We start from the raw sequence: 15,628 nt of genomic DNA on the forward strand, positions 1-15,628 counted from the left end.
TTGTGTGCTAATATAGCAAGCGGAGAAATATATCACGCGCAGCAGGAAATAACACACGCTGCTGGAAATAACACAAGAAGATCGCTCAGCGCGAGTTAAATAACGCAAAGAACATCGCATCTTAATTATGACGCCTGTCCTTGTAGTGAATCGAGCGTTAAGTCTCAAAAAATAAGAAGCAATAAAATTTTTAACGCATGCTATAAATAGCGCTTGTTTTATCGACACTTAGTGAATCGGCCCCTATGTCTCTTATGTTTTCTTCACTCTTTACCAACGTTAATGACAATAGCTGAATATAAAGTGAATCTGTTCATGCATAGAGCTGCATGATAGTTGGGAGGTGTTAAACCACATGCATTTGCAAGATAAGCTTTAGCAATTGTGGCTTATGTGAAATGGGGGTTGCCTTACATTGTGGTCTAGAATAGCCAAGAGTACAGTATTTTACTATTTCAAATAAGAAACAAGATGAATCGGAAAATCATGAAGTTACCAAAACGTTGTATTTTTTTTCTTATTAATTTTTTTGTACATAATGCTTGTGTTACTGACACGCAGTGATGCCACATCAGCATTAACACTTATAATATCCACATTCTGGATGACGAATGCACACCACTTGCTGTGCAGCCTTACACCATGCAATCCTAATTAACTGGCAGTTAGCTATTTAGAATGTGGGTGTAACATCCATTATCTGAACTCTGCAGTTTGTGGTGTTTTTTCTCAGCTGGTATTTGAATAAATAGAAATTTCTGTAACACTATTTTTGCAAGTGAAACCCACAAACTTAGGAAGAAATTTCCAAGACTATTTCAGCATATCTGAAGTGCTGTTACAGAGGGTCCCACTCTACAGTAGCCTGTGTCAGATGCTGCACACTTGGGAGCAGTCACCGCTCACAGTTACTGCACGTTACTCTCTCCAAGTCGTACTGTTTGTTCATATGTTTTTTGCCCTTGAGCATTGCCAAGAAACCAAAAACAGCTGTCATTTGTAAATGCAAATGTTCGTTACAGCTGACAACTTCTAGGTCCAGGGACTTCCCTGTACGAAGCCGACAGCGCAACAAACCTAACCTGTTCTCTGCTCCAGTTCTGCATTCACCTAGTTTCATTCTAGCAAAATTCTATCAGCAGTGACAGACTAGCAATACAAAAGACTGACTATACCAGATTGTCACACCTACACGTCAGCTGTTTCTTTGCCCTTTTCAGTCCCCCCCCTTCCTCCGTTGTTACTAGCAACCTTGGAGAAATAATACTTACTACCTAACAGAAAACAAAATGATGAGGGATCAGATTGCTTTTTTGTCTGTTACTTGAACCCAGGTTAAGTGAACATGTACAGCAGGTTAAGTGCTGCCTAACCTTCATTCTCTGTGTGTGGTGAGAAGCCATGCCCTGTCCATTTACTCCTTTAGTGGGTACCGCCATAACGGTTCTTTACAATGGCAAATGTGTGTAGATATGAGTGTCTTTTAGTGTGTGATGGGTATCAACACATGCCGATTCTTTACTTTCAGTAGTGTATGCAGACATGAGAATGCTTCAGAATGGCAAGAACATGTATAAGTAAAGTCATGAGAACAAATTTTATCCTATTTTTAATTGTTTTATCAGTCTTTTTTTACTTGCCCATTTGCTTTGTCATAAGGAACACCCACCAACAATTGTTACGGTTTTATCTATCCAATCACCGAGTGCTGCCCAAAATGATCCAAATGAAAATAATGTAAGCATTAACTGTTGTGGTTCCTTGAGGACATATATATATAGTGAATAATGTCTCCCCTGTTGTAAAATATAGGTATATTATAAGTCACTGAGGAGTTCCATGATCAGTGCTGACTTCTGATATCCTCATATTTTACAAACAGGGAGTACATTATTTATTATAATACAGAAGTGTCACCAAGTCATGTGACACAAATTACAACACTAAGCACCACTTATATAGTGAATAATGTACCCATTATGAAAAATATAAGGATATTATAGTCACCAAGGAGCTCCATGACCATATAAAAATGTTAGGCCAAAGGCTGAATGCTTTTATACAGGTCATGGAACTCCTTGGTGACTTCTAATATCTTAATATTTTACAGCAGAGGTACTTTATTTATAATAATACACAAGATCTAGTGAGTCACGTGACGTGAAATTTCATCACTAAGCACTCTGTTTAAGGATATAATTTGCAGGATATTTATGTGTATTATATATATATATATTAACAAAAATGAATTATGTCTGATTACACCTGACTTGTCAGTCTCCAGTACTCCAGTAATAATATTTTAATTAAAAGTCTAATAAAACTGTCAATGCAAATATTACAAGTAGAGTCAGGCTGCCCCCTCCCTCAGAAGTCTATGTGGCCTTCCCACTTATTTGGCCCTGCATATGTGCAGAGATGCATGCTCCTAAACCTGTCATTCATCAGCTTTGCAGCTATAAACAACTGTTGCTGTGGAATTAACAGGAAGCTAAATTAACACAGCCAGCAATATACCTTGTCACAATAATAGGAGGGTATTTGTAACTTTAGAGAATAATTAAGTATAGGCAAACTCATGTGTCTGCTGTCAGATTTAAAATGCAGCACAGTGTGCATAGCAGAGTAAAGGACAGAGCTACTTCTGTTCCCATGTTCCCTAATGTGTGTGTCTGAATGGCATGCAAGTTAGGGGCAGAAGAGGGCCTGCATGTGGGCCTTCTCCAGCTTGACCCACTTGAAGGCAGTTTTGTGGATTGTAGACGGCTCCATATTCATTGGGAAGGTGCAGGTTGCATTATTTAAAGCAAAGATTTGTAGCTGTGGAGGTCTATCAGGAGATAAAACGGATCAATTACAAACAGTGGGGCAGGGGGCGAAGTGCAAGAAACGTACATCCAACCTTACCGTCTTCTTGATTTAAGCCCTTCTCCAAGGTCTTCCACTGTAACAGGTTCATCCCCCACTGTCAGTAATTTTCACCTAAAACCTAACTTACATGCTCCAATATTGTCCTATGCAGTGGCCCCTACAGGGCCAGGCGGGCCATGACAGGCATTGCCAAGATGCTCTTCGGGTGCAGGTTGGCATCTCTGTATCTTCTGATGGTTAGTCATCACTAGCATCGCCATTTCTTTTTGATTACTACTAAATATCCCAGATAATGATAGCTGCCTTTTCTTAGGATGAATTAGCGAGCAGTTAAGGTGGCCACCTATCTGGTATTTTACCAAAAATATAGGAAGTATATAGTTTTTTTTTTTCTGGCAATCCTATGTGCAGTGAAGGAGAGCTTTAGCTATCTTTAGGGGTATGATAAGGTTGCAAATGCGGCCCCTGGCATAGGTCTGATTTAGAGCACTCTTTTTTTTTATAGTACAGGTTTATTTCAACTAGCCTGCTTGTAGTATTAGTATGATTTCATCTGAAGGCCGAGTCCCCTCCTGCCTTAATCACCCTAAGCCTAAGCAACAGACAACCTGAGTAACAGAAACCCCAACATTGTGTACTTCTATTGTGTGTCTTTGTAGTATTTGTAAAATCCATACTGCTTTCCCAGCATTTATTTCATGCAGCTATACAGTGGTATCTGAGGAAGGTTGGTTACACCCTTTATGTAGATGAAGAACTCGTTTACGATATAAAAAACACAGAATCACCTTAAATCAACAAGGCATTACAGAAAAAAGAGCTGAAGCTTATATAATAAGAAGAAAGAGACAATTATGCTAGAAATGCATATATTTCATGCTTGAAAGACTTGCTGTTCAGATAGCAACAAATGTCTTCCATTTGTACTTCTATTTTAAAGATACAGTGCCACAATGTACCTGATAGTTTGTGAACAGATTTTAGCAATTGTTTAAATACCGGAAATATTAGTTTTATTTTCTTTTAGGCTATGTAAAGTACCTACTCACTGCTTGCCTTGTGGTGATGGATATAGATTTATTTACATAGAACCAACAAGGTATGAAGGATTTTACACTCCAGACACTTCAGAAAAGGAGAAATAAAACAACAATGACATAGTACATGCAATTGTGTAGACATATAAGAAAGAGGCAATTTGTACTTATCTTGCACCATGTACATTTAAACCCATAAAAACTGCATGCAGAAGGGGTGCATAATATATGCTACTTCACCTTTACCCAGATCAGTGGTGTAACTATAGGGGTAGCAGGGTAAGTAGTAAGGACACATATTTACCCTGATTTTCTTTTTGCTGCCTGCTCAGGTTTATGCCACTTGATGTATAGTATATACCTGAGAGCAGCTGAGGGATTCTTTAGTGATAAAGAGGCAGGCTCAGAATTTATTTTTGTAGCCAGGGTCCTCCCTTTCCAGAATGACACAAAGGCAACTTTTGCATGACAGGTGCAAACACCTGCTGCAAGGTGCAAGTTTTGCTTTTGTGTGTCAAACCCGCGGCCCGTGGTTGTTTTATGTGGCCCCTGGTGACTGTGCCTGGCTGTGCAGCACCAATCGCCTGACTGCACCGTGACTATGCCTGACCGTACAGTATCTTGATAAAAAATTTGACCGGTGACTTAGCCTGTGTTTTAGACACTCTCTTAGACACTCTCTTATGTGATTAAGTTGACACCCCTGCTCTATAGCTTGCACCGACAAGAAGAAGGGGGACATTGCATTTTGCTGCCAGTTTGCAGTGGGTGCAGTAATGCTGGAATTCTGGAAAACAACACACTGTTGGCAAAAAATAGGGCCATTTGCACCACTTTGGTATATTTAACTCTTTGCCCACATTGTCAGATGAGACAATTGAGTATAAAAAAGAACACCATGTGTGTACCATTAGATAAAAAAAGATTTTTATTTTCTAAGGTCACTTTTAAACACACTATGGTCAGTTTGATCAGAAGCCAATTAACCTGCCTGTATATTTTTGGATTGTGTGAGGAAACTGGAGTAACCAGAGGAAACCCATGCAGACACGGGGAGAACATGCAAACTCCTTGCATATATTGCCCTGGCTCGGATTGAACTCAGGACCCCAGTGCTCCAAGGCAGGAGTGCCATACATTTTGCAACCATTTTAATCTTGGGAATAGCATCCTCTAACGCTACAATAATAAAACCCTTTTAAAGGGAAACAATTACAGCAAGGGAAAAATAAAATGCAGTTGTTTAATATACAGGCATGGGATTTATTATCTGGAAATCTATTATCCTCAAGGTCCAAAATGCTGGAACTCCATTTCCAATAGAGTTCTATTTATGCAAACAATTTGCATTTTCCCTTTTTCCTGTGATAATAAACCAGTAAATAGCCTGTACTAGGCTAGATTATTTAAGATCATTTATCTGGAAACCCCCAGGTGCCAAGCATTCTTGTCACATTCAAAATGCACAAAGCAAACCAAACACCTGTTGTGAGCTTGGGGAGGGCACCTGGGTGCTTTCCTGATATGTATGAGCGTCACCCATTTTAGTGCTAACAATTAGAGCTAAATTTAGGAGAGGCAAAGGGTAACTGGGTGAAATCATTACAAAACCGGTTTTTGTGTCAGACATTAAAACTGACCACACCTGTGGCATCCTTAACTAGGCACCCATGAGATGAAGGGTGGAATATCTTAATGGTAGTCACGCAGGGTGCACTGGTGAGCATTACTTGAGTCACTTGATATGTGAATTAACTACTTGGCCTGTAGTGGCTACTTGCTCAGAAAGGGTGAATTATCTTTATTAAGGCCCATATCAAACAATACATACTTCAAGTCTACTTAAAAAGAATTTCCACATCAAATAAACCCAATAGGATTGTTTTGCCTCCAATAAGGATTAATTATATCTTAGTTGGGATCAAGTACAGGTACTGTTTTATTATAACAGGGAAAAAGCAAATGTATTTTATAATTTTGATTGATTTGATCAAAATGGACTATGGGAGATGACCTTTCCATAATTTGCAACTTTCTGGATAACAGGTTTCCTGATAACAGGTGCTATACCTGTACTATATGCCCCTGGGTCATGGTATATGGCCATGGATTTAGTGAAAATAGAGTAATTCAATTGAATGCCTCTTTGGCTGCTTACTTGCTGTGGGTTACATCTCTGGAGCACCTTACTGTAATATGACTACAACGGGCTGATATTTAGTTTCTATTATTGAAAAAAATAACTTCTATATTATGGGGGGGGTTCTTAACTTGTAAATTATGTTGGATCCTCAAACAAATTAATGGCTGCTGCTGCTGCACAGACCCGGCAATCTGTGGATTCTGGCAAATGCCAGAGGGGCTGCTGTAAGACAGTCACTAGTTTTTGGGCCTGTGTGGGACTGTTTGGGCCTCTATGTTCTTGAAATGCCAGGCCTGTTGCCACATATAGATAAGCAATGTTAAAGGTGCTATTAAACCAACAATTGTAACTTAACCTGTGATGTGATAGGATTGCACTAAAGTAAATTAGCCTATGGTGTAAGGCAACCTTATAACTAACTGTGGCTTCATTTTGCTCAAGTTTTAATAAAAAAAGAGAGTGCTTAAAAAGTGAAAATATTGTTTAAAAACTTGAGTCGTTTCAAGAAACATTTTAAACAGCTAAGATGACACTTACTACTGGGTGTAGAAATTAGCTCAGCGTTCTGACAGGGAGCGGCCAGGATGATCCTCTAACCTTGTTTCAGCTTTGGGTAATGTTCTCTGTTAAGGCCCTAAGGAAGACGAGTCAAAAGTGGAGAGGCTGCTCGCTGATTCATAGAGGAAAAAAGCCTCACCAGCATGACTCATTATAATCATCCGCCCGCTAAGAGCATTCACTAACTGTATTGTTTTAATGGTACACCCTTGTCCCCCACCCTACGGGGAGAAGTACATCTCACTTCAGCCAACCAGACTGTAAGAAACTGTAAGAAAAGTTTCAATACACATTCTAGCATATCCCTATTTTTATATGCGATAGATATATATATTTATGGAAGGCCATTTAAATTGATACATTTTGTTTCTAAGCAAACCCAAGTGTTGTATAACCTTCTTGTATACATTCTCAATATATTGATATAAAAGCAGTCCATTTTATTTAATGTCTAAACAAAGTGTCAGTCAAGAAATGCTACACCTGTTTTGCGAGGTCACCCCTTTAGATTAGAGGAACGGAGCTTCCATTTGAAGCAGCGTAGGTGGTTTTTCACGGTGAGGGCAGTGAGGTTGTGGAATGCATATGAGTGAGCTTTGAGTGGCCATTCCTGCCATAAAAATCATTTACTGAGGTAATCATGAAAGATCTCTCGGTATGCTCAAACTTTTGGCAAGGCTATAATGATTTTGGTTATAACTAGTCGCATAGCAAGTTGCATGTGTTGAGGACGTTGTGTTTGCTTTTAATGAGTGCAGGTTTATTACTTATGTGATTTATAAGGGTCACGTTGAAGGTCTGTTTATAGGTTGACTTTGTGAAGAAGAGCGTTTTATAAAATATTTGCTTTATAGTGGAATCTCCCAAGAGAGTTGCTGGCGATTCATGGACCCTGGATAATATTGCCTGGTGTATCTATTAAATATCAGTGCAGTGTGGTTACATTTTTTAAAAATGAAAATATAAAGCCATAAATATAAAGGCTCTTCAATTGTAGAAGGAGCAGACCTTTGGTCTTGAAATGAATGCCCTGGAGACACTTGGTACCAACTGAACTCACATTTTATTGCACCATAGTGCAGAAACCTCATTGCTATGTTGAATGTTGCATGCATTTTAGACAGAGACTTTCCACAGGAGTCTGAGAATGGACATTCTTTTAATATTTTCATACACCCTTGAACCGGTGAGCCCACAGTGGGTGTAAGGAATCGGAAATATGCAATGGTGGAATGACATTTGAACAAACAAATGTCTGGAGGGATGACTTGCACGTTACAGAGATACTGACACTAGGAAGCAAGGTGGCTCCTTTACAATTGGAATACCCATTTTAGCCAGTTGGATCGTATTGTTTTGTTTCTATAGAATACATTATTACGGTCAAATGGAAAAATCCTTTTGTTCCATATGATATAAATCATTACAACATAAGAGGATGTAAACTATCCCAAGGCCTAATTCTTTTGCACCTCCAGCTGCGGACATTTGGACTCTTCCAGGGGGAAACTATGTCCCCCCCTCCCCAAGTCTGCATTATTCTTTTCCAAATGTTTGGCTAATTCTAAATATCAGCTTTGGGAAGCTCTCAATGCACAGCTGTGGAGGAATTAGGTCATAAAACTCCAGATTCAGTTGTGCTGAAATTTCTGAGGATTTTACTTGGCTTTCTGTAGTTACTCTCTGATGAAGCCTGCTTTTATCTCTGTACATGAGCTGCGCCTCTCACGCTGCATGAAGGGTCCCGTCATGATTTCTTCTCTGTTCTAATTGACTTGTCAATGTCTTGTATTGTTTCTTTGACTGATGCAACTGCCGTCTAGGCTCCGGCTTTTAAACCAAGTTTAAAAGCTGACATTTATCATTTTTTCAATTATGATTTAGTTACATATGTAATTAGTCTTTATATAGGTGTTCATTTTATTTTATCAGCCCACTGTATGAAAATATAATTATTGGGTGTTATGTTCCAGCTGCTTGTCCCTGTGAGACCAGCTAATCTACAAAAACAAGTTGTATTGTTCTTTTAATGCCTATAGAATACATTGGGCAAGGCAAGCAATGTGGAAGTTCCCATGTGTAGGTATAAATGCAGACATACAGGGAAGCAGGGTCATGCAGGTTCATTGCTGGTCTGGATATTCATTTAAAGGGGTGCTTCACCTTTAAGTTAACTATTACTTTATTATAAAATGACCAATTCTTAGCAACTTTTTAGTTGGTCTTCATTTTTATTTTGTATAGTTTTTGAATTAATTGCCTTCTTCTTCTGCCTCTTTCCAGCTTTCAAATGGGGATCACTGACCCCAGCAGCCAAAAACTATTGTTAGGCTACAATTTTTATTGTTATTGTTACTTTTTATTATGTACCTTTCTATTCAGGCGCCTCCTATTTAAGTTCCAGTCTCTTATTCAAACCACTGCCTGATTACTAGGGTATTTTATACCCTAGGCAACCAGTTAGACACTAGTAGTTGAAAAAACAACATTGACAAAACAACATTGACTCACTGTATAATGCTTGATATTTAAAGAAAAACGACACTGGTAACTTTTAACTAAAAACCGTTTTATAAACCTTATATTATGCTGAGAAGATTCTATGTGTGTATATTTGCATTTATAAAAAGGCATGGAAGCGGCTGTACTGCTACACTTTCTTGCATTTTCAAATAATTTCAATAGTAAAAGCACTATGACTTGCGCCAACAATCATGTTATTACTATTGCATGTATAGATATTACTTGGCCAAGGAAAGTACAAATTGAGCAATGCTTTCATGTTTCCCTGCATTTCCTCATATAGACAGTGAACATCGGTATTTTTTCCTTTACAGTACTTTTAATTTCTGTAGGCATTCCATTTGTGGGTATCCTGCTAGCAGAGTCATTTTGCCCAATTTCCTGTTTGTGCTCCCTTTCTTCATGTGAGTCTTGACAGTTAAAGATATGCAACTTGACAGTTGCTGACCTAGTGCCACCCTGATAGTGTCACTATTGTAATTTTAGAGATGTTTGGTATGGAACTGTTTGCACTGACATTGACATAATGTACAAAGCTGCGAGACTAGACACATTGCAACGATAACATTCCATCTTATCAAGCTTGCCTTCTTATGTTGTGTAAATCTCTCTAGTTACACATCCAAAAAAAATGTGTAAAATCTTAAGTCTTGCGGGGAATATTTATTAGTCAAAACAGAGTTTATTTCAGTTGTCCTAGCTCTATATTCACCCCTGTCACACGTGTAAGGTTTTTACAGGTTATTTATGATAGGCTGAAACAAGAGGTTGGTTTCTTTTCACCCTTTCATATACACTCCTATGATGCAAGGTTTCATTGATTCTTGCAGGGGAAACATGAAGTTATACAGGTAAATAAACCATTATCTGGAATTCTGTTATCCAGAAAGTTCTAAATTACAGGAAGGTCATCTCCAATAGACCCCATACTTATAAAATAATTCAAATTTTTCAAATAATGGGATTTTTAGAAACATATTTATCAAATGGTGATCTGATTTTCACCCATTTATAAATATGCTTCTAAAAATCGCATAGGAATGAATAGAAAGTGAGTAATAAATTAATGTGCGGTGAATCCTAATCTCACATTTTGATAAATCTGCTCCTTAAATTAATTAAAAAAAAACCTTATCCCAAAACCCATGTCCCAAGCATTCAGGGTAATTGGTTTTATACCTGTATACCATTTTACCTTAGACTGAGAATAAGTAAAACAATTGACATTTCTGCCACAAGGCAAGTTGAAAACTTTGCTTAGGTAGCACTTTACCAAGTGTGGTAAAAATCCACCCCTGGGACTTTAAAGGGGCAGTGTGCCCCCTAGTTTAATATGAGTTCAGTGAATAGGGCTTGTGCTGAACAAGTGCCTGTTGCTTTTATCATAATTTATCATGTTATTTCTTGAGCTGAACAGGGAAACTGGAGCTCCTCCATGTTTGGTCCTTGCAAGGCAGATAGATTACCAGTATACAATATCCCTCTTAGTTGTGACTGTTTTAATCTAATTATCTACCTTGCAATGACCAATCATAGAGTAGTTTTAGTTCTCTTCAGATGTGAAGCTGGTTATTCAAACTGGAGCAACGTTTGCACTTGAGACCCAGGGTTCTCATTTTTTATTTTAAAATTGAAATAAACTCGTTTACACAAATGTCTGACATTTACTATAATGTCAGAACTGGAAAAGTCGTTGCAGGAAAAAATTGCAGAAAAGTCATAAAATTGCGACTTTTTTTAATCGTCGCACCGAAACCTACTTTTTCAAATTGCTGCACAAAAAAACAGCGTCTAGAATCCAAAAACCTCTAAAGTTTCGGATTTTTAGCCGTTTTGGCACATACTAAATCTCATAAAAGTCGCAACTTTTTTTTCTGCAACTTTTTCGAGTTTTTTCCCAAAAAATTTGAATCATAAAAAAAAAATCCAACTGTTAGTAAATGGCCCCCATAGTCTCTGAAAGAGGTGCTTTCCTATAATATGTGGCAGTTCCTATTGGAGTTTGCACTTGATTCTGCCAGTGTTTATACTACAATATTGTTGGCAGTGAGATAGGATTGGTAGCTTTTCTCAGTTTCATGAGTTTAAAGTCGAAGAAATAGTGAAACTAGTGCCCACACCACAGTGAAACCGCCCAAACAAGTATTCTGCTTATTTCATAAGTGTTTAGGGGAAACCACATGCAAGTTAAACCACCCTTATATAAAACAGTGTTTATTCAACACCAATGCCATGACTACAAACTATAGTATAGCCGAACCTCTGAGTTTCATGCACTACTACCAAAACAAGGGCTTTCGAAAACTCTGAGCCTCACTTCCCATGTTAGTTGGATCATTTCCAAGCAGCTATTCTTTTTTCTGAGTATTCACAAAAGAGGATGCTGTGTCCTATCCCTATAGCCACCTGTATATCTTTTGACCACTTCCTCCAAATTCAGCTGCAGTTTTGACAAGACCTTTAAGCAGAGGGGCACAGTTATTTGCTCTTTTTTCTCATTTAATAGCTTCAAAGTGTACACATATTTCTTGGAGACTTTCCATGAATGCTCTTAGTTGCAAAAGCTTATTTCATTTTGTCAAAAGGTGAATTGAATTTCCCTAAAAGCAGCTTCTTGCATTTCGAAGTAAAAACTTAGGAAGTCAAAACATGCATGTGTGTTTGTTAGTTTGGATGTGTCATATAAAAAGTGCCGGATATCATGTTATATCCTGCACACAAAAATGCTACATTGAGGCAATTAATCACTGTCTCATCCATTTTATAAATCATTTTTAAATGATTATTTGCAGATTATTTAGATCCAAAACAAATGGGACATTCTAACTGCTAATTTGTTTGTCACCTGCCACCTGGACATCTGTAGCTAAGGAGCAAGCAGTGAGCATAAGTAAAAGCTGATGTCCTGGCACCCCCAATAAACCTTGTGGCCAGTCTCTACCAATTACTTCATGGCAACCCTTTTTCTACCCGTTGCCCTCTTTGCCATACTTGCACTTGTAGGCCACTTCCTACGATGGTAGGTTTGGGGTAGTAGTTTTGGGGGTAAACATTATGTCTTTTCCTACTCTCATTATGTGGTTTAACTGCTTTCTATTACACTCTTTAATTTTCTGCTGCCTAAAGGTGGCCATACACGGCCAATAAAAGCTGCCGGTTCAGACCCAGTTGGCAGCTTATTGGCCTATGTATGGTGCCAGACGACAGGCCTTCCCGACTGATATTTGACCAAAAATCAGATGATTTTCCTTTTGGTTCAAGGACGATGAGGTCATCGTTTTGACAGCCTGCATAGTGGCAATTATCAGCCTGATATTACCAAACAAGCAGATCTCTACATGTATGGATAGCTAAGTCCCTTTGTTTCTTACCTTCCACCCATAGTTTTACTGCATGGAGTTTAAATCTATCTGATGAAGGCACTATCTATGCCTCTTTTACCTGTCAAAACAATTTAATCTGGTGCTCAGTGCCAGGGCCTAGGGGTAGGCAGAAGAAGCACGTACCTAGAGTGCAACAAAGTGGGAGCATTGAGCTCTTTTTCCTGCCTTCCCCCTAGTTTTGGACTTTTTGAGGTCTACATTCCACATGCACTGGTGCACATGTGAGTTTCTGTGTCTGCGAAGGGGGGTCACACATGTCAAACTGAGAGAAGAGGAAATGAGAGGTGTGAGCAGGTACAGGGGGAACTTGCCTTGGGCACCCCCTTCCTAAGCATGGCGCTGCTCAGTGCACACAGATGTGCTAAAAACCCAGTGAACCCTTGCGCTTTATTGTGTTGCAATCAGCATATCTGTGGGCCAGTTCTGCTTTTGCATTTACAGGTATGTGACCTGGGGTTTACCAGATAAGGGGTCTTTCCGTTATTTGAATCTCCATACCTTAAGGGGCTGATTTACTAAGACACGAATTCCAACCGAATTGGAAAAATTCCGATTGGAAAACGAACATCTTGCGACCTTTTCGTTACCAATACGATTTGTGCGAAAAAAAATTTCGTAGCCATTCCGAAAGTTGCGCAAAATCTGGCGATTTTTTTCGTAGCGTTAAAACTTGCGCGAAAAGTCGCGCCTTTTTCATAGCATTAAAACTTAAAAGGCGCGACATTTCGCGCAAGTTTTAACGCTACGAAAAAATCGCCAGATTTTGCGCAACTTTCGGAATGGCTACGAAAAACTCGCGTTTTATCGCGCAAATCGTATTGGTAACGAAAAAGTCGCAACAATTTTCCGAAAAAAATCGCAAAATACCGATCATTACGAAAAAAACGCAATCGGACGCATTCGGCCCGTTCGTGGGTTAGTAAATGTGCCCCTAAGTCTACTAAAGAAACTTTTTAACATTAATTAAATTCAATGCAATTGTTTTGCCACCAATAAGGATTAGTTATATCTAGTTGGGATCAAGTACAAGATGGGAGATGGTTTTCCCATAAGTCTGGTTTCCAGATAGCAGATCTTATACCTGTATTTATTTTACGTGTACATCTGAAGGATGTGAAAGCCCATTCAGGTGTCAGCTCTTGCTCAATGCATTATCCTGTAATAAAAAATAATAATAATAGAAAAAATAAATAAAGAGCGAGGAAATATTTGTCCACATATGGGAAATTCAAAGGTTATATTTATATATGTAAGTTCATATTAACATTTCACTGGTTAGTTCTGTATCACAGTGCACAGCCAGTGCAATTACTAAAATATCTAATTTTGGTGTTTGTTAAGTTCTGTTATCTTGTCTTTCTAGTGTCTCATCCTTTAGATCAGTATATAGTTTTACAGTCCCCCTTATCACACACTTTCTTTAGAATAAATGGGTGTTCAGTTCGTTAGCACATTATTTAGTTACTAATTAAGCTGTACTTCCTCTTTTAAATTTATATTTCTGGGAAACTCCTCTGAGGTTCCCTTTCTCACATTGAAGCCATATCTATTTCTGTAGTTGTTTTGTGTTCTCAGTCTGAGAGTCAGTACCTTTTATTTTCATTTACATAACAGTCATTTGTCTATACAGGTCAAACCCCTTAGGCCCTTAGGGTCGACCCACTACCTTCTGCCCCTTAGGGCGAAGACACATGGGGCGATTAGTTTCTGGGACTTTTAAAAACTTGGTTGCATAAATCACAGCAGGTTTATCTGCCATAGGTTAATATATAAGTTGCTGTGTCTAATTGCGTGGCATTTGCGGTGTTAACCAGGCATTGCATCAGCTTGTTAGCAGGATTGGAGTGAGATTCAAAATAGGCCCTGGCATTTCAAGGCCCAAACATCCCGCCACCAAGGGGGGCTTGGAGCAGTGGCAGTGGGGCTCAGTTCCGTTGAAATCAGTTCAGTTTACTTTACTTGATATAAAAAACAATGAAAGTGATATATTATTATTTTTAACAAGAATTTAGACAGCACTAGCATATTCTACAGCACATTACAACCAAATGGTGTACACATGTAACACTCAGATAACATACAAATAATTATCAATACAAAAGGTAAAGAGGGCCCTACTTATTGGAGCTTAGGCAGAGCCTAAGCAGACAATGCTTTGCCACTTTTCACTTTTTACCTGTATTACAGGTACAACAGAGGAGGCCAAATATGGGAGTGTGGGTGGTTTAGGGACCCTTTGGTTAGTGAGGGTCGAAACAATATGGGACAAAAGCATATTTTAATATAAGTTCTAGCTGAGTGTAGCAGTTTTTTGAGTTTATACATAATATTTTGCTGGCACCAGGGAAGATTTTCCGAGGAGTGCAGAGGTCTTCCTCATCCTTTAAAAAAGAAGAGGGTGGTAGGCTGCTGAAAAAATAATATGTAAGGGCTTAGCCCCCTCAGATAAATATACAATAGTCATCATACTAGAGACAAAAGAGCAACGTGTTTTTGCTAGAAATAGATGCAGCTTAGCAGCACTGCTAATTCCTGTCAGCCACCCGCATTTCTTCTAACTGTGTTCCAATTATAGTGTACAGGAGCAGACATTTGTACAACTCCTACTCAGACTCGAACCTGCTCCAAACAACAGACTCTCTTTCAGGGCAGAATTAAAAACAGTGCAATTACTCATTACTTTAAATGTACTTTTTTTCCCGAGTGTCATGGTAAAAAGGTTTAGGAAATAGATTTTATTTTCACTCTTAACAAAAACACAGGAATCTACGTAAAAGTCCACTTATTATTTTCCATGTCTAAGAATGTGGATCTTTTAACCACACTTTTGCTAATACAGGAATGGGGTCTATTACCTGGAATACTTGGAACCTGGGGTATTCTAGATAAGAAGAGTTTTTTGATTCAGAGCACCATGCACACATTTAACACCAGTGACCAGTGACAGTGAGGGAGGGCCGCATCCAGCACATCCCATATTTACAATTAAAATGTCTGTAAAATAGGCAGTAAACATGTTTTTTTGCCCAAAGAACAAGCTGTCAATTTGGACTGAAAGAGGTGGGTATATCGTAGGGGGAGAGCTGCTCATTTGGCAACATCACCAAATCAGT

The 15,628-nt window shown here is 38.6% G+C and overlaps 1 protein-coding gene across 4 annotated transcripts in view; it reads left to right on the plus strand.

Annotated features, from left to right (window-relative positions):
* The window catches only part of gab3 (GRB2 associated binding protein 3), a 206,281-nt gene that overhangs the window by 166,700 nt on the left and 23,953 nt on the right, over positions 1–15,628 (plus strand). The gene's annotated exons all lie outside the window — the stretch shown is intronic.

Source organism: Xenopus tropicalis, chromosome 8 (genome assembly GCF_000004195.4).
Source record: "Xenopus tropicalis strain Nigerian chromosome 8, UCB_Xtro_10.0, whole genome shotgun sequence".
NCBI lineage: Eukaryota > Metazoa > Chordata > Amphibia > Anura > Pipidae > Xenopus > Xenopus tropicalis.